We start from the raw sequence: 20,606 nt of genomic DNA, 5'->3' as shown, positions 1-20,606 counted from the left end.
ATAAGGAGGGGATTCTGGCTCCAGATGGCCTTTGAACTTGAGACTAAAACATCAACTCCTACCAGAATTTCAATTTAGACCTGCCAGCCCCCCCACAATCATGTGAGCCAATTTCTTAGAGTCAATCTCTTTCTTCCCCTCTCCTTCTCCCTCTCTTCCTTTCCCTGCCCCTATATATATATATATATATATATATATATATATTTATTCTGCCAGAAGCCAAGCTATCCAACCAGTTTAATGGCAGGGCCCGGGCAGTGGACGGATCGGGACTGCCGGGTGGTCCACCAACAGTGAAGCTTCTTGTCCTCCCGCTTTTATGTAATTTGGCCTTAATAAAAGTACCTGGGGAATTGTCTGTTGAGGAATTTCCCTCGACAGGCCCCCTGGGAAAAGAACCATTGGGAAAGAAATCAGATTCCGCAAGGAAATTGTGTGGCTCTACATTTAGCCCTTGCCACCCCCTATAAAGACTCCTCTACCTAAAGGAAGGATAGCCTCATGCATTTCCCAGCCAAGAAGGGACAAATGGATTTAAAAGCCCCACTCCGGCAACAAAGGGGTGTATCTATGGGCACAAGTTACTCCAACCCCTAGGCCCACTTGGGCTCCAGAAGGCATTCCAGATGATGATTGGACCTAGTTGGTTAAAGTACAGAATGGTTCATTAGTTCCTAGGTGCATTGTCTCTCTGAGAAGGTATAAGGCGTGGGTTCCTAAGGCCCTCTTGGCCCCCTCCTGGCACCTCGGACCAAGGCGAACACTTTTGTTCCTCAAACCACAAATAGTTCGGGGAAACAACTAAGAGGTCATGTCCCTGTAAGTGTTCTGCTTGAGGTGTTGAGAGATAAATGACCTTTCATGAAAACAACAAAGCAAATGCTTTATAGATTATAGATAAACATAGATACATAAGAAAATCATGTAAGAAATTAATCAATAAGCAAAGGGCAGGAGGGAACATTATGAGAAAATAACCATGTTATTCCTTAAAGGGTGATTACACATAGGAACATTTTTAGAATTGGGTAATTCCAGAAAACATAGATGACATACACTGCAAGGAAATTGCTAACAAACATAATGCCGCATTTGCCACAATAAAGCGGCCGGTTCAACATACTGCTGTTGTCTGTGTCCATTTTTATTTTTGTTTTATTTTTGTTTTCACTTTTTTGCTGATGCCGTTCATCCTTCGGGAACCCCTGGACCTGCTGGAGCTGGACTCTGGCAATATTCTCTCTCTCTCTCTCTCTCTCTGCCTGTCTACACACACACACACACACACACACACACACACACACACACACACAGGAATACCTTGTTTTATTGTGCTCCACTTGGTTGGGTTCTGCAGATCTTGTATTTTACAAAGTGAAGGTTTGTAGCAAGCCTACGTTGAGCAAGTCTACAGCACCATTTTCTAACAGCATTTGCTCACTTTGTGTCTTTGTGTCACATCTTGGTAATTCTCTTAATATTTCAAAGTTTTTCATCATTACTTTATTTGTTATGGTTTTCAGTGATTATAACTTGCTGAAGGCTCAGATGATGGGTAGCATTTTCTAGAAATAAGGTGCCTTTTTTTAAAGAGTTCAAGATTTTATTTTTTTATTTTTTTTTCATTTTAATTATTTTATTTTGTTTTTTTAAATTTACATCCAAGTTAGTTAGCATATAGTGCAACAATGATTTCAGGAGTAGATTCCTTAATGCCCCTTACCCATTTAGCCTATTCCCCCTCCCACAACCCCTCCAATAACCCTCTGTTTGTTCTCCATATTTAAGAGTCTCTCATGTTTCGTTCCCCTCCCTGCTTTTATATTATTTTTGCTTCCCTTCCCTTATGTTCATCTGTTATGTGTCTTAAAGTCCTCATATGAGTGAAGTCATATGATAATTGTCTTTCTCTGACTGAATAATTTTGCTTAGTGTAATACCCTCCAGTTCCATCCATGTAGTTGCAAATGGCCAGATTTCATTCTTTTTGATTGCTGAGTAATATTCATATATATATATATATATATATATATATATATACACCACATCTTCTTTATCCATTTATCCACTGATGGACATTTGGGCTGTTTCCATACTTTGGCTATTGTTGATAGTGCTGCTATAAATATTGGGGTGCATGTGCCCCTTTGAAACAGCATACCTGTTTCCCTTGGATAAATACCTAGTAGTGCAATTGCTGGGTCATAGAGTAGTTCTATTTTTATTTTTTTGAGGAACCTCCATACTGTTTTCCAGAGTGGCTGCACCAGTTTGCATTCCCACCAGCAGTGCAAAAGAGATCCTCTTTCTCCGCATCCTCGCCAACATCTGTTGTTGCCTGAGTTGTTAATGTTAGCCATTCTGACAGGTGTGAGGTGGTATTTCATTGTGGTTTTGATTTGTATTTCCCGGATGATGAGTCAGATCAATGGAGCAGAAAAGAGAACCCAGAAATGAACCCACAAACGTATGGCCAACTAATCTTTGACAAAGCAGGAAAGACTATCCAATGGAATAAAGACAGTCTCTTTAGCAAGTGGTGATGGGAAAACTGGACAGCGACATGCAGAAGAATGAACCTGGACCACTTTCTTACACCATACACAAAAGTAAACTCAAAATGGATGAAAGACCTAAATATAAGATAGGAAGCCATCAAAATCCTTGAGGAGAAGGCAGGAAAATACCTCTTTGACCTTGGCTGCCGCAACTTCTTACTCAACATGTCTCCAGAGGCAAGGGAAACAAAAGTAAAAATGAACTATTGGGACCTCATCAAAATAAAAAGCTTCTGCACAGTGAAGGAAACAATCAGCAAATCTAAAAGGCAATCAATGGAATGGGAGAAGATATTTGCAAACGACATGTCAGATAAAGGGTTAGTATCCAAAATCTATAATGAACTTATCAAACTCAACACCCATAAAACAAATAATACAGTGAAGAAATTGGCAAAATACATGAATAGACACTTCCCCAAAGAAGACATCCAGATGGCCAACTGACACATGAAAAAATGCTCAACATCAGTCATCATCTGGGAAATAAGGTATTTTTTAATCAAGGTGTGCACATTATTTTTTTTAGACAGAATGTTATTGTATAATTAATAGACTATTGTACAATGTAAACATAACTTTTTTATATACTGGAAAACTAAAAAATAAAATCATTTGGCTTGCTTTCCTGTGATATTCACTTTATTGCGAAGGTCTGGAACTGACCCTGTAATATCCCCAATATACACCTGTATGTGTATATACTATATTTGTGTGTGTGTGTAATATGTATAATATATACTATGTGTAAAGTATGTTTAAAATATATAATATATATATGTATTTATTATATATTATATATTATATATTTTAGGGGCACCTGGGTGGCTCAGTTGGTTAAGTGCCTGCCTTTGGCTCAGGTCATGATCTCACAGTTCATGGGTTCTAGCTCTGCATTGGGCTCTGTGCTGACAGCTCAGAGCCTGGAGCCTGCTTTGGATTCTGTGTCTCCTTCTCTCTGTGTCTTCCTCTCTCTCTGTCCCTCTCCTACTCATGCTCTATCTCTCTTTCTCTTTCTCAAAAATAAACATTAAAAAAATAAAAATATATGTGTATATTTTTATACACATATATGTATAGATGAACTTATATAAGGAAATATATATATAAGATGTACATATATATCCTATTGGTTCTGTTTTTCTAGAGAACCCTAAAATACAGAGCTTTATTCAGGGAGCTGGAAAATTATAGAGCAGGGACAGGAACTCAAGGTTTTTCTGCTCCCAAGGTTCATACTGTTTTTTAGGGTTTACTTATTTTGAGAGAGTGCTTGCACATGCACACACACACACACACACACACGCACACGAGGTGGGAGGGGCAGAGCGAATCCTAAGCAGGCTCCGTACCCAGTACAGAGCCCCACATAGGGCTAGATCTCACAACCGTGAGATCATGACCTGAGCCAAAATCCAGAGTTGGATGCTTAACCAGTGCAGGGCTCGATTCCATGACTGTGAGATCAAGACCTGAGCTGATATCAAGAGTCAGATGCCCAACCGACTGAGCCACCCAGGTGCCCCCCAAAGTTCATACTTTTAATCACTCCACATGCTACCCTCTTTGTTTTTCATTATGAAAGTATCATCTTGTGTTCCTGTCATTTGTTTATGTGTTTGTGTCCTCTACTAAGCTCTAAACTCAAGAGGGCAAGAATTTTTATATCCCAACATCTAGCATAGTACCTGTCACATGGCATTGCTCAATACATATTTAATTTTAGAATTTGAGACAAAAGATTTATGGTAATGTGTTTTGATAGCTGTAAAGCACTATCAAAATATGAGACTTTACTGTTATGTAGCAAACACATAATTCTTGTACAATTATTTATAAGAATGTGTGTACCTAAAAGTCAGACTGTGTATGCCTGAGTCAGTGTGAATGTCTAAGCCAGGATTATGACTTAATATAATTTTTACCCTTTACCAGCAACCAGGGGTGAAGGAATATTTCCAGGATAGAAAATAAAATTGTATTTCTGTCCGTGACAACTAAAGAAAGAAATAGCAATCACAGACTGCTTTCCATATAGAATAAAGCCAGCAGCCCTTGAGCTGGAAAAGGCAAGTAGGTTCAATGTCAAATGCTAGCTTTGATTGATTGGAAGGGGCTGTCTGCAGCATTTGACAAGACTGTGACCACAGTCGGCCCCTCAAAAAAGAGCCATGATTAACTAACAAGTCCACCCTGGGCAGAGGATTGGGGGGTGGGCAGCACGAGTGCCATTTTGTTTCCTGCCCTGAATTAAGCAATACAATAGTCCCGTTAGTGTTTTTGTGAATTAGATAGGCTTACTTTTGGGAAGGAGGACAGGAATAAAGGTTCGATTTAAAAGGGAGTTGGAATGAATTTCTTGAATCGGGTAAAGCATTCTGAGTTTCTAGGTGAAGATTAATCTCCTTGGTGCTGTCTTTCACATAGACCATATTCTACTCACTTTTTTCCTGTAATCACCCAAATCAGATAAAATCAAATTAACCAATATTTTGGGGGACATGTTTGCTGGAATAGAAGGATTAGTTGCCAGGGCCCTGCCCAAAGGGTAGGACAGCAGAGTAGAAATATATACGCTATTGTTAGGGGGTATTTTAGTTTTCACCTACATTTCACCATAAACTAGCCATTAATTTCATAGTTTTATACAGTTACTGGTTGGTCACTTTCACTAACATATTAATCAATGTCTTTGCACTCTATTCTTTTTGCATGTCAAATCTTCCATCTGGAATCACTTTATTTCTGTTTGAAATTTATGCATTGTTTAGAATCCATGGTAATAGGGATCTTTTGGTGGTAAACTCACTTAACTTTTTCTTTTGTCTAAAAATGTCTTTATTTCCTCTTTGTTCTTTAAAAAATGTTTTAAAATGTTTTTATTTATTTCTGAGACAGAGAGAGACAGAGCATGAGTGGGGGAGGGGCAGAGAAAGAGGGAGACACAGAATCGGAAGCAGGCCCCAGGCTCCGAGCTGTCAGCACAGAGCCCAACGCGGGGCTCGAACTCACACACTGTGAGATCATGACCTGAGCTGAAGTCAGTTGCTCAACCGACTGAGCCACCCAGGCACCCCACTTTGTTCTTGAAAGACACTTTTGTTTGGTATGGAAATTTAGGTTGGCAGTGATTTTCCGTCAGTCTATTTTTCTGCATTCTTTTGGTTTCCATTCTTTGATGTGTAGTCAACAGTCACTCCAGTTATCTTCCTTTTGCTTTTATGCCTTAAAATATTTTAAATATATTTTACTTTTGTCACTTTGCAGTGTCCCCATTATGTGTCTAAAATTCAACTGGTTTTTATTTAGCCTATTTGAGATGTACTGGGGTCCTGGATCTGAAGATCTTTCAATACTTCTGAAAAGTTCTAAGCCTTTTTGAGGTTCCTGGGTGGCTCAGTTGGTTGAGCATCAGACTCTTGATTTTGGCTCAGATCATTATACCAGGGTTGTGGGATCGAGCCCTGTATGGGTGTCTGTGCTAAGCATGGAGCCTGCTTGAAATTCTGTCTGTCTCTCTCTCTCTGTCTCTTTCTCCCTCTGCTCCTCCCCCAATTGTGTGCATGCTCTCTCTCTAAAATAAAAAATGTATATATTAAAAAAAGTCTCAGCCTTTTTATCTTCAAATATTATCTATTCCCAATTCCTTATCTTTTCTGAATTTCCAATCAGGCATTATTATAGCCCTTGTCACTCTGTTCTCCATATCTTTCGATCTGTCTTTCATATTTTGCATCTAATTTCTTCATAGTTGTGTTTCAGTTCTCTGATTTTCAGTGAACGTGCATCTCGTCTGCTGTTTAATCTCTCTTAAATTTCAAATTTAATTATTACATTTTTATTTTTTTTATATAATTATAATTTGGGGGTTTATTTTAGATATATTATCTAAATATAGTTTTATTTGGTTCTTCATCACATCTGGTCATTCTGTATCATGTCTTGTTCTTTGCTTGCACTTTCAAGTTTAGTTATCCTTTAAAAATTATTTAAACATATTAAACACAGGGATTTTGCATTCTTTGATAATTCTAATGTCTGCCATTATTTTTAGTCTGTTCTATGGTTGGTCCCCTATGGTTGTTCTTGTGAATCTTTGGTTTTTGTGCTGTGAACTATTTATTGTCTTGGCCTATATCTGTGTCACATCTTTGGTCAGAGTTGAATTGATATCATAAAAGATGACTTACTTGTATTTATGACATTCTCTTTTGTGTGACACATCCAACTCAAAACTCACTTTTAATTTAATTAACCTAAGAGTTTTGGCCTACAAAGCACTTTGGGCCAAAACCCATTTGAAGGCCAGGTTGAGCTCTCAAGTTCTCAGGGTAGGTTTTTTCCTCTTCATCCAGGGTCATAATCAAGACAGACAAATATTCTTACCTTCTCCTTTAGAGTAATTAGGGTCCCCTGCTTTATATATAATGGGTTATGTATAACCCATGGGTCTCCTAATGGGTTCCACATATTCAGTGGGCACTAGACTTTTACTACTGTCCTTTATGTACCAAGAAGCTAACAAATCAGAAGCTTAGCTTTCCATCGTTTAGCAGAAATTCTTGGGGCAAAGCCAGTCTTGGTATTTACTTATCTCCCACAGTCACTATTATACCTAATTTTTAGGATCTTTGGATTCCTTATTTTGTGTGTGTGCTAGTTCAGCAGTGCATTTAAAATGATTCCTAACAAAATAGTTTATCTGTCTTACTCAGAAAAATCATTCGAGTTGTAGAACCTATTATATGGCTGAAAAAGTCAAGACCAAATTTTTCTCAGATTTCTGCTAGGGACATTTGACTTGAAGACATGAAATCTCTTCATTCCTACAGAATCACAAAGGAGAACTGATTGAGGGTATTGAGGGAGTTCTCAGATTTGGGGGTTGAAATCTATAATTGCATATACCAATGTATGTACTTTTTGTTGTACTGGACTCTGCAATGGTATGAATAAAGGGGAATTCACATTAACTCTGGTTGGAAGGCTTTTGGAGTCATTTCAACTCCCATCAGCTTTCACCTAGATATTATTGATCATGTCAGGGCAGGTGAGTACTGAAGTATGTGGTATGTGAGGTAGCCGCAGAGAAACAGGGCCGTATGGCTTTGCAAACTTCCCTAACGCTACGATACCACACATACTCTCACCCTGGGATGGAGGGCTTGTGACCATAAGTTTGTGCTAGGAAGGGCAGGCTGCTTCAAATAAGGCACCATCTGGGACAGCTTATCCAGATGCAATTTCCCTTAGCAATTTTCCTATGCTCAGCTCCATTACCATAATGGATAGATTTCTATCATCTGTTCCTTGGGAATATTTTGTGATATCAGTGTTTACAGTGTTAGGATTTTTTTTTTTGGCAGTGAACTAAGGAGTGTGACAATTTATTGTCAGTGAATTTGAAGAGTAAAATATTCCCTTGCTCTGAGCTCTTTGCTCAGTTTTGCCTCATGAATACCTTGTTCCAATTACTTGAGTCTGACACCAACTGTATAGAAGTAAAATTCTGACATGGAATTACATCACTGCAGATAAAATACCTTGTTTAAATCATAAAAACAATTTTAGGATTCTGATTCTTCAAAACAGTGTCATAGTGCTTTATGCTGTTTTGCAATGACAAGCGGGCTTGTAAATTTTAAGCCAAAAATAAACATGGCATTTGAAATAAAATTGCCTTTTGTCTTCTTTAAATGTAACGGATAATAACATCTAAAGAACTGAGAAGGGTGGGGAAGAATCTTAGTGTCTATGACTCATAATGCCAGTGTGTTTTCATCATTTGTGAGGGCCATGACCTCTTGCTGTATAATTTTGCCCACATATTTGATATTTTTCAAGAGAGAACTAAGAGTAATATTTTGGGAGTTGCCTGTCAAGTAGGGTTTCTCCAGTCCTCAATGTAGTTTACACAGTAAAAACTCATAATATAAGTTTGCAGGGTGTATTATTCAACCCATTACATAGGGGTTTGGATATAAAAAAGTCTACACATTTAGTTGCATCAGAGGAAGTTTCTGAAGGACATGGCATTTAAACTGATCTTCCCAGGGTGCATACTAGTGTGGAGAAGCCATATTTTCTTAGCAGTAGAATTTTCCTCTAGGAAGAACTTTGTTGTATTTGATGAATATTCTGACAATTCTATTTTGGGTGGGGTTTTGAGGCCACTCAAGTGCCAGCTATGCACCAGACTTTTTGGTTTACTGAGTAGAGCAAGCAAAGTAAGTGTGAGCTTGATTTAACTCTTAGAAGAATAAAGAGGATTTTGAAGGCAGCAGAATTCAATAGATGGACAACAAACGAGGTGTCTTTAGGGAAGAGGTTTTCAGTGGAAGAAGAAGAGAGATCAATGGGAACTCACATTGGGTTTTAGGTAGGTATTGCTACCATGTGAATCTTCTTTCCCATATTGCTGTGACATATTTTGTAAAATATCCACTTTTAATGTATTGTGGAATTAGACCTACCAATTTCCTGCTTCAAGGCTATTACCAGAGACCTAGTCACACCCTGATTCCTAATGGGTGGGATCATAATGGCAGTGAATGTTAATTTTTTTCTGATCTGGGTTCTTAATGAAAGTTACAGAGCAGATACTTGAGGCTATATTTTCTCGCAAGTGTTGAAGTCCAAATAAACTTATTCTTGCTTGGGAGCTTATTAAAATATTATAGAAGGCATGAGACAGGTGAATTTGGCATGTCTTTGTTAAAATTGAGGGCTCTTGCCAAAGAGGCATAGGGATGGGTGACCATTTCAACTCCACATGGAAAAGGAAATGAAGAATTACAATATGGGCGAGTATGAAGGAAAGTGGTAGGAGACAAGGCTAGAAAAATAATCTAGAGCCAAAGTATGAAGGACCTTGAATGCCAAGATTAAGTATTTGGTTCTTATTTATTAGAAAAAAGAAAAGAAAGTCATAGAAGAGTTGTTGTGGGTGGTTATTTGGATTTACACAATATTTTTTATTACTTCTAAAAATAATGCATTCTTATCATATAAAACCAAGTAATATAGAAAAAACATAAAAAAGAAAAGAGATATCCTGGTAACCTTACCACCTATGTTTTGTTATATTCTGTCTAGAATTTGTTGACACAGACTTTAAAAAGTAAAAATGTCATTGTGATGCTTTGACATGTCATGCTGCTTTGTCAGCTGCTGCACTTTATTTATTGAAGACTTGTGATCCAAGACCTACTGTAAGTGAATGACTGTGGTTCCTGTGAGGTTGTGGATCGTAGTGACCAGAGCCCGGGAGAGGTCTCAGGAGGGGAAGAGTCAGGGTCAGTAAGGAGAAGCTGGGAAAGGCCAAGGAGAGCTGGTGGGCTGCCTTTTGGGGGAGATAAGAGGCACAGAAGGGCTTAGGGGGCAATGAGTTCCAGATTTCGAACCTGAAATTGTTGAAAAGTTAAGCAAAACAGGGAGTCAGGATGGAACAGTTTGTCAGTTTCGATAGGAAGTTGCTAGGTTTGGCTTGAGAGGTATGTGTAGCTGTTAGCAAATCTGGGTAGAAACGTCTGGTGTGCATTGGAATATTCAGGCATGGCAACTAGGCTAGAGGACAGGAAGAGAGAAAGGAATAGTGGTTGAGTGTTTGCTCATTCACATCTCATTTAAATCCCTCATGCTTGCAACGTAGGAATTATCATCTCCATTTTATAGATGAGAAAATGCTCCGCAAGATTAAATCATTAATTCACACAGCTACTAAACGGCTGAGCAGAGATTTCAACACATGGCTCCCAATGCTAAGCTCTTCCGGTTTGCTACACAAACAAGTGTTGAAGGGGTAGAACTGAGTGGGGGAGATCACTAAAGAAAAAAGTATAGAGCTTTTCATATGGAAATATATATATATCTATATATCTGTGTGTGTGTGTGTGTGTGTGCGTATGTGTGTCTATGTGTTTTGAGTGTTCATTATGACAGAACCCTGAAACTAAGAAAATAACACCCCCCCACACACACTAGAAAATATTTGTACAGTCATGGAGCTTACATTTTAGCAAGGGAGACAATCATTAGATTACAAAATATCCATTAATTTCAATTGGGATAAGTGTGGTTAAAGAGAGTTAGAAGGAATTAGTGTTTAATAAGGGGACCTGACCCAGTCTTGCTGGTCAGGGAAAATTTCTCAGAAGAAGTGACATCCTTCAGATATAAATTTCAATGGAGGGAAAGGGCAGAAAGTTATTCCAGGCAGGCAGAGGGAATATCTTGAGAAAATTCTGAGGTGGGAGAGAGGCCTGCAGGGCAGAGGTTCAGAATGGCTAGAGCACAGGAGGAGGAAAATGGCAAGAGATTAGGCGGGAGCAGCAAGCAGGGTGCTTTTCTGCAGGGTCCTGAAGGACACTGTTTTGCAATGGTAATTCAGCCAATTAAAGGGTATGGGAAGGGAAGTGACATGTTTATTTAAATTTGTTTACTTAAAAGGCCTCTCAGGCTCGATGTGGAGAATAGATTAATAGGTAGTAAGGTATACCACATTATCTTTTCTAATTCTGCATTCCCTCCACAGTTGGAAGATCAGATCTTTGCTTTTTACCTTGTGACTTTGTACCCCTTCCCACTAGACTGGGGAGTAATTGTACACACCTGCTAGAGTTTATTTAGTCTTGGCAATGTGACGCGCATTGGTCAGAGGAATATTAGTGGATGTGATGTGACCCGAGGCGCTCAGTGTCCATGGTTTGTCTTGGCCTCTTGCCTCTGCATCAGTCATGAGACAGCACGCCCATGCACCACTGATCCCAGGATGAGACACAGGCAGACCTAAGCTAAGACAGCCTCCCAGTCTCGAGTGAGAAATACAAATGACTTGGTCTATAAGCCACTGAGATTTCATGGCAGGTTTTGCAAACACATACAGGACGGTATCAGAATGAAAGCAAGGGGACGAATTAAGGGCGTAGGTAAGAGTTAATGGTAGATCAGACTAGGACAATGGCTGTGCAGGGATGATGGAAAGTACTGAATAGATTCCAGAGGTATTTAGGCTTTCAAGTTAGTAAAAGGGATGACCAACTGGATGCAGAGGTAATGGGAAAGAAAATGTAAAAGATGATATTTCAACCAAAGATGCTTGCCGTATTGTCTAACCTTATGATCCTAAAGATAATTGAATATGCCCCGAGCTTTCAAATGCTTTATGTTGGTTTACTTGTGACTATGAAGATCATTATTTTGGTGAAAATTTTCAATCGTCAAGACTCTTCCTCCTAGGAGCCCATGGGGAAGGCTGCAGGTCGCTGGGCATTTACTATTCCTCTCAAGGAGGTAATCCCAGCACAGGTTTTGGAGGACCTGTGGCCAGGGGCTAGTCAGAGCACAAACCCTGACTTTTGTCATGATTGATCACCTAATGTCCTGTTAAGGCTTTGGGGTTGTCATGGGCATGCCAACTTTTACTCTTAAGAAGCCCTAAACCTATCACTTTTACAAGGCAGCACGCCCCTCCCTCCAATTTATTGTATTTTACTGCAAGATGCTTTTCAGGCTTTCTGCCTGAGGCACACTTTATGTCTGAACTTGGATCCGCAGCTTTATAGCCTGCCCTTTCCCCACACAATTTCCCGATTAGTTCTGGGTAATTCTAATGGCTAGTTATTTTGTGTTGTGTTGTTTTTTCCAGAGAAGCAATAAAATATTTTCTGTCTGTTAGTGAGCAGGAAGCAGCATGGATTTCATTAACATAGTGAGAAAATAAAGGTTGGCAGTTCAGTTGTTGGGAAAATGAGGTTGCAAACCCCACAAAGTCAAGAATCCAGGCAGAGTGTGACTCATTCTGTCTCTGAGCAGGCGGGGCTTGCCGTCTTCAAGGGTCTGCCAGCAGCAAGCTTGCTGCAGAGGTTAGGGAATCAGAACCATTTGTGAGTCATTCATCAGGCAATTTAGCCTGTTCGATCTGATTTTCTTGGTTGTGCTTGCTGCATTTGTCTCTGTTAGATTGAACTTCAGCTTAGTTTGTCTGTCTTCTCCTTAACATGGGGCACAGCCATGATGAAAATTACTAAAAAAATAATGTAATATCATACTAAAAAATAATGCAATATCAAATAATGAAATATCATCTTTTACATTTTGTTGCCAGAATTAGGAAGATTAATTATAGTTAATTCTTAAATAAATGTTTTAATAAGTGAGTAAAGTTGAGATATATAATATCCCATTTTCCCTCTGTACATTCAACATTCCTTTGAGATTTTCAATGGAGCAGCTAATAAGGACTAACATATATCAATGTGTATTTCTATCCTTTTCATTTCATAGTTCTGGAAGTCTAGGGGAAATATGGCCCAATAAAGGGGAAGAACATGACAAAGATCATTGTTGGAAGTGGTCTAAAAATTCTACCAGCCATATCCAGAAAAAAGCTCCTTCTTTTAGGTAAAACCAAATACAAAAAAAAAATACTTTTTCCCCCCTCTTTCAATTATCAAAGATACAGGAGGTTTGGAACCAGCCAACTTTGTTTTTTTCTAGTTCTGCCTCTGCCAATATTTATTATATGGCCTTGGGCTAGTCATGTAATACTTTTGAGCTGCAGAATTCTCTTGTGGAAACTGAGAATATTTTCTTGGTTGACCTCCATGAAGACCTTGTTAGACAAAAGTTTATGTTCTCCATTCTATGGGTTGGGAGTTGACACTAGTCTGGATCTGTTATTTTACAATGATATTTTTGTTGGTGTAGACACCTTTCAGAATTCACTCATCATTCTTTGACCTGATAATGATTTACTTTGACTGTATTGATTACCCTAGGTGCCATTCATTTTTCATGAGGAAGAAAAAAGAGCATCCTTTGTCTCCAATCTATTTAATATTTTTTCAAGGTATTTCTTATTTTTTTAATGTCACAAATCTAAATCTAGCAAAGGCAAGTGTTAAGTACAAACACAAGAAATAAAATGAAATGCAAAGACAAAATCAAGCACACAAACCAACGAAAAGTGAAGCAAAATATTAGAGGCCAAAAAACTCCAAGGCAAGATTTAAACTATCCAGAGGGATCTAGCAAGGAACTCTGGCTTAAATTACCTACAAAATGACATCAGGTGAATATGATCTAACTGCCTTTGTAAAAAGCATTTAATTTCCTGGTTATTTTGGCATTTGCAGTAAGATTTCTTTGCTTTAGCAGTTGACTTTCATTACTTGAGCATCTCCTCCACAGGCTGCTTCCACTTGATTCGTTTCTGAAGATGCCCTGCCTGTAATGGGCGCCTCAAAGGACATTTCAGACAGAACTGAAGATGACTTTTGAGCAACCCCCACCCGGAATGTGTTACTATTCACCCATTCCTGGGAAGGGGTCCAGAATATACCATCCCAAATTATGCCACTTTGGCAGATTTGATGATCTTGAGCTAAAGGCAACTGTGAAATAGCAAACACAGAAAGAGCTTTCTGCCCTCTCCCATCTGTCTTAAAGGACAGCATAAATCTCCACCCGCCCCCCCCCCCCCACGAGGATGATGGGAGAGGAGCCTATCACTGGAGATGAAGAGCTGGCACTGAGACTGGTCTGTGTGATGAACCTTTTGGGATTAGGCCTCCTATGTATTTTTTGGTCACTTCCCACAGCTTATCAGCCCTGGCAGCCCCAACCTCTTTCTTTTCTAGTCGTGTCTCCAGTCTTCATTGCCCTTTGTTAAAATGGTATATAAGCCCATGAGTCTAACAGCTCCTTTGGGTTTTCACTTTTCTGTGATGTCTCCATGCACACAAAATTTTAAATATTGATAAAACTTGTATGCCTTTTCTGTTAGACCATCAGACTGTTTCTGTCAGACTGTTAGTCTGTCTTTTGTTAATTTAACTCACAGGCCCCAGCCACTGAACTTGAGGGAAGAAGAGGTTCTTTTTCCCCCCTATACACCTGAAACCCACTTATCTTCCAGGAGAAGGCCAGGAGATACTGTGCCAGCAAATCCTCACTGAAAAAGGAAGAAGAGTGAACCCTCACAGTTGTAATGGCAAAGGAGGTCAGGAAGGTGGGGTACCCTTATCTCAGATGGGATTTGGCTGGCAGAGAATCATTAATAGTTCTTCGTGGTTGCAAAGTGTCAGAACCTTTGGAACTTCATTCTTGTTAAGATATAAACTTGACTTTCTGACTCTTTCCTTCCAGTGAGGTGTTTCGTATTTGTAGCCTGAGAATGTTTTCTGTGAATTGTCCTAGATCCCTTTGAAATAACTCTCTGTTTTACCTATGAAGGCTTAGCCTTATTTACTGCCAGCCTTTCAAATATAAAGCTAAGTTTTTAAAGAAAAATAAATGTGTTTAAAGGCAGGAAGTCTACAACATGATGCATGTTACTTGGAAATGTTCAATACTTTTGCCACATAATGTTTTATGACTTTCAAGGGACAGAAACCAGAATTCTATGTGGCTTGGGTGGATTTTTGTGCACAGTAATCTCTAATGTATCAAACTTAGAGAAATTGATGTTAATTTATCTAGCGCATACTTCCGGAGGATCGTCAGCATTTAATGGCCATCATTACAATTGTATTCTTAATTCTGCTTCCTTTACTTATTTTTCTATTTTTTTTTAAATTTTTTTATTTGAGTGAGAGAGAGAGAGCATGAGTGAGGGAGAGGGGCATAGAGATGGAAGGAAAGAGAGAGAGAGAGAGAGAGAGAGAGAATGAATGAGAGAATCCCAAGCAGACTCCATGCTCAGCATGGAGCCTGGCGCAGGGCTCTATCCCATGACCCTTGCTTGGATCATCAGCCAAGCCAAAATCAAGAGTTGGATGCTCAACTGACTGAGCCACCCAGACACCCCCATCCATTTAGTAAAAAACCCTACTTAACCTACAAGATGACAGACACTGTGCCAGTTCTGAGGACACAAAGAGGAACATACTAGAGTGCTCGGCTCATTTGGACTACTTCAGTTGGCATATATGGAGGCTTTTGTTGAAAATTAGGTCAAGTACTTATGAAATCTTAATTTTTACTACTTAAATTACATAAATGGTTTGCACGCAAAATGGCCCCAGAAAATTTTGGCTTACTGAGTAGAAATAATCCAAACTATTTTTATTTACTAGAATGGCTTACCATTAAAGACTATCCAAATAAAGAACAACAACAAATATATATATTTTCCTAAATACAGTTAATAATTATTTTTAGTTCTTCACATACATATGCTTAATTTCTTGGTCATAAGGAATCTGCTCACATCTTTGAAATAAAAAAAAAATAGACTGTGTGCATGTGTTGAGTGTGGCATCCTCATGTACAGTCCAAAGTGGCTGCCGGTTCTGTCTTCTAGAGGCCAAAATTTATATCTGACTTCGAATTGCTTATTCTTATTTTGTACTGGAATAGAAATAAGAACAGATTCTGCATAATTATAATTTTCCCACAATTTAATACATTATTTTAAATAGAAATTAAAAATAATTTCTGGGGCACCTGAGTGACTCAGTTGGTTAAGCACCTGACTCTTGATATTGGCTGCAGTCATGATCTCACAGCCTTTGGGATCGAGTCCTGCATCAGGCTCCACACTGAGCATAGAGCCTACTTGGGAGTTCTCTCTCTCTCTCTCTCTCTCGCTCGCTCTGCCAATCCCCCAAGCCTCTCTCTCTCAAAATAAGTGAATAGATATTTTTTTAAATTAAAAATAATTTATATCATATACATCTGTCTCCTAAGTTATCCATATTTCTAGGTGACTTTAGGAGTCTGGATTGACCATATACATAATATTAAATCTTAGTGTTTACATCTTTTTAAAGCTTCAGGATATGCTTAAAGGGAATTTCTAACAACCTAAACATTGAGGTTAGCTACATATCCAAAGGTCATCTGAAAGGATGAATTTTTTCACACAAGTTTTTCATGTTTCTTCCCTTCCTCTCATGTATGTTTGTTCTGTCAAGTGTGTCCTCATTACTTGAAAGAGAAGTTTCCCTAAAAAGAAAAATGTTTTATTCTTTACTTACTACTCAGTTCACACCAAACTTGACCAGGGACATAGGTTTGGAGATTCTTGCTTTCATTCAGAGCTAAAAATAGGTACTTTTCAGATTTTTCCCTACTATGTGATTCTCACACATCTATGAGAATCCCTGGTGTCATGAGAGAAAACAGTTAAGGGTTGATTTATTGAATTGCTAATTCATACCAGGTAAAAAGAGGAGGGAGGTGGGTGATGCTGAGGGTAAAGCAAAGTCATATCCTTCTGAAGCAGGAGGAAGGCCTTCCTGCCCCTCAGAGACTAAAGTAATTTTGGCTTAGCCCCAGCTCAGTGTCTGAAAATTCAGAGCAATTATCACCATGTCAGTAACTTCTGACATATTTCTTCCTTGTGGTTTCCTCTGGACTTTTTCCACTAGTGTTATAAGACATAGTGCATTAATGGAAAAGTTGGGGTAGAATAAGGTCAACAGATCAGAAGGTGTTTGCCATTGAAAAAGTAGTTACAGTTTCCAAGAGGAAGAGTCATGCCAAGCTTTGGGGGGCCACACTGGGAAGCATGAGGGTCAGCATGAGACAGAGGTGGCAGAGGGAATGTGAGCAAGAGCCTTTACTGTGATTTCTGTGAGAAGGACCAGGCAAGGCAGGGTAAGCAGGCTTGGAACTGGCAAGATGAAAAATTTCATCAGGCTCTGGGGCATAGGAGCGGTCTCTCATTGTCTGGGGTGGTTGAAGCAGGTGGATAGTGGCCCAGAGTGTGAGGCCAATGAAGGAGGGGGTTGGAGGTGTGGGCTTTGCATTGCTTGGTTTGCATTTGAAGAGCTTGCTCCTAAGTGAGTGGCTTACTATCCCTAGGACTTGGCCAACTCTAGGAGGGTCAGCAAAACCCCAGATGTTAAAGCATAAGAATACATGGTTAAAAAGACATATGGTAATACAACTCACTCTAACTTTCTATCTTGGTTCTTCCTCTTATAGACCTAGACTGAAAGTACAGGCTCTTCATCAGGGTCCACAAAAGTTCTAATCACAATAAGAATTTTATTAGCTTAGTCTTGGAGTGTTATAGGAAAGTTATAAGAAGTTATAAACAACTGTGGGCTTTATCTCTTTTTCTGCCTTTGTCTAGCTTCTTATTCCCTGTCTGATGTAATTTCCCCTCCTTGCCTCTGGCAGGAAAATTCTTACATTTAGTGTCTCCAAGGTCTTAGCTTCTACTCAACCAGGAGTTTCAAATGATTTTCTGAGCATTGGCGGATCTCTTCTTCTTATGATAAGGCCTTCTGTCAACTGCTACGAAAATAAAAATTCCCTATCTCATACTGATACCATCATAAACATATATAACCATCAAACTGATAAGCTGGCTAGAGAGAACTGAAAATAACCAAAGCAAAAAGTGATTTTAAATTAACCATAAATTTGAAGCAAACGTGGAGAATGTGGCACTGTTGAATCTTAAGTGACAGTTTTGGCAGAAGCATTGATAAACATACCAAGACTTTGCTCCCTGAGGCAGGATGTGATCTGCAAGCTTGTGTAGAAGGAATTTACTATATATGCTTATATTATTACAATGCAATTTGTGTTATCACTTTGGGGGAACAAGGATGGTTTGCTACAAAGCATAAGAAAGGGCTCCTGGCTATACAAAGCATTGGCCTCTGAGGGATGAAGCTGTCTTTATGACTCTATAGCACACATGTCCTTGGTTCTTCCGTGAAAATGACCTAGGAGCATCTTTAAATATCTCCTCTCACAGGACATGCGTATGTGTTAACCAGGTTGGACTGTGGGATATCCAGATATCTGGTAAAACATTATTCGTGGGGATGTCTGTGAGGGTGTTTCTAGAAGAGATAGCATTTGACTTAATGAACTGGATAGAGATCACTTTCACCTTGTGAGTAGGCATTGATGCACTCCACTGAGGGCCTGAAGGAAACAAAAAGGAAGAGGAAGGGCAGATGTGTTCTTTGTTTGAGGTGGGACATTCATCCTCTCCTGCCTCGGACATTGGTGCTCCTGGTTCTTGGCCCTTTGGACTTCTACTGAATTACACCCCCAGCTTTCCTGGTTCCTTATTGGTTGTTTCTCTGGAAAACTAATGCAACAAGAGTAACTGGGACCAAGGATTCCTGGTACATGAAATAAAAGCTGTGTAATTTGTTTGCTGTGTTCCCTTGGATCTTTCTGGGGCATACAATCTTCTCATCTACAAAATGAGAATAATGTCTGTATCATATTATTGTGCAAATTAATCCAAAGGATGTATTTTAACATTTATCCTTGAGTTTAGTACTGCTGGTGGTTACCATTCTCTGGTTAAATTGATCTTAAGTACAATTGAAATCTAAATCTCAGCATAATAAGCACTTTTATTTGCCTGAAACTAATTGGCATGATATTTGTTACAATATTCAGATGTTCTAAAAAAAGAAATTGGACGGAAATTTACTTTTTAAATATGTATTCACCCATGTTCTTATCAGCTACAAACCTCTTGAGCTGAACTGGAGGGGTAATCAAGTCATATGGTGTGAGATACTCCCCTTGTATGGGGCCTGGGCTGCCAACTGTGGCTTTAGCTTTGTCATCAACAGGTAAATGGTGCTTCCAGAAGCCAGAGAGAGAGAATTCAGAATGGGAGCATGAAGAGCTCTCGATGAAGAGCTGCCAGAATTCTTGCTGATTTGCATCCAGAGAAATCAGGAATTCACTGCTCAGGTACCTTGATTTTTCCATAGCTACTTCCTCCTTATTTCCAAGTTATTATTAAACAGGTCTTTAGCTCCCCCTATGCATGGTTCAAACCAAGTAAAGAAAGGCCTGTCATAGGACAGCTTCTGCTTTTCAACCTTTTCCTATCTTTTAAACCAAAGTTTAGGATTACTCAAAAATATGATATCATAATAAAAGGAGTAGCTAATAGTATCCTTCTGTACTTCTCCCTGGGTGTTCTGCATTATAAATGTAAGTTATATTTAATGGGTGAAATTATCAGTGTATTTGTGGCTAATTACTGAAGTCAGGGTGTGGGACAGACTGGAAAGCAGAGGATTAAACAGCCCCCATAACCCATATTCTGTTAGTTCTGAGAGACTGAATATCTAAAGGGACAATGTCCAGACCATGTATAAATATAGAACTTTGCCCAACAACCAGCAACAACCTGCTCAGGAAACCAACCCCTCATCTACAATAAACAAGCCAGGAAGACAGCCAGCTATAACTCAGACTTGAAGGAAGCCAGATTTCTATCTCTCGTGACAATTCAAGAAGGTAAATTATGAGCTCTGTAGCAATTGGCCCCAAATAGCCAGAACTTGATTAATAACTGACACCTTCCCTGTTTTTCCCCATGTCCAGTTTATGACCAACAAGAGAAAGCCAAATGTGTATTCCTAACCAATCACAGAGCACTTCTAGTTAGACCACCTGCAGCTTCCTTGTGCCAACAGCTTCCAATCAGGGTACACTTGAAGCCCTCCTTTTTTTTTCACCTGGAAATTTCCAACTCCTCTGCCTGCCTTTGAGTCTATACCCAAACACAAGTAATAATGGTGACTCCCTTGCTACAGCAAGTTCAGAATAAATAGTCTTTGATTTCCTTATTTGGTTAGTGCTCGTTTATTTCCACAGTACTGAGAAGGATGAGAGGGCTGAGTGCAGATGGCTCCATACAAACCCTTCCCCGTGGGAAAACTTGGTGGCTGCCAAGACTGGGCAATGGCGTCTGTCTTCTAGGTGGACAGCCCTGTGGGTTTGTGTGTGAGTAGGTGAACGTAAAGACACGAGTGTATGTAAGCAATCAGACTTCACCTCTTCGCAATGAACCTGAGAGAATGGGTATAGAAGTGGCAAAAACAGAACAGTGCAGCTCCCCCAAAGGGGTCTGAGAGGACTAGGTGGATAGCCAATAGCAAAGAACCATAAAATATAGACCGAGCAGTACTTTCAGCTGTCCAATGTGCTGCAGTGAAATTTCAAAAAATTATTGACTTTGGCAATTTTATAACAATATTTTTCTAACTTTTAAACTGCTTTTGACATAGCCTTGAAATTCATTTAAAAGGATTTTTTCCCCTACCTTAA

The 20,606-nt window shown here is 39.2% G+C and overlaps 1 long non-coding RNA gene across 1 annotated transcript; it reads left to right on the top strand.

Annotated features, from left to right (window-relative positions):
- Positions 1-8,748: 8,748 nt before the first annotated feature.
- On the top strand, positions 8,749-19,760 carry LOC122238446. The gene is made up of 3 exons (XR_006217363.1): positions 8,749-8,937; positions 19,100-19,238; positions 19,677-19,760. It is a non-coding gene; the product is annotated as an uncharacterized LOC122238446 (long non-coding RNA).
- Positions 19,761-20,606: the final 846 nt, after the last annotated feature.

This window comes from Panthera tigris, chromosome B2 (genome assembly GCF_018350195.1).
Source record: "Panthera tigris isolate Pti1 chromosome B2, P.tigris_Pti1_mat1.1, whole genome shotgun sequence".
NCBI lineage: Eukaryota > Metazoa > Chordata > Mammalia > Carnivora > Felidae > Panthera > Panthera tigris.
This window is presented reverse-complemented; position numbering and strand designations above follow the sequence as displayed.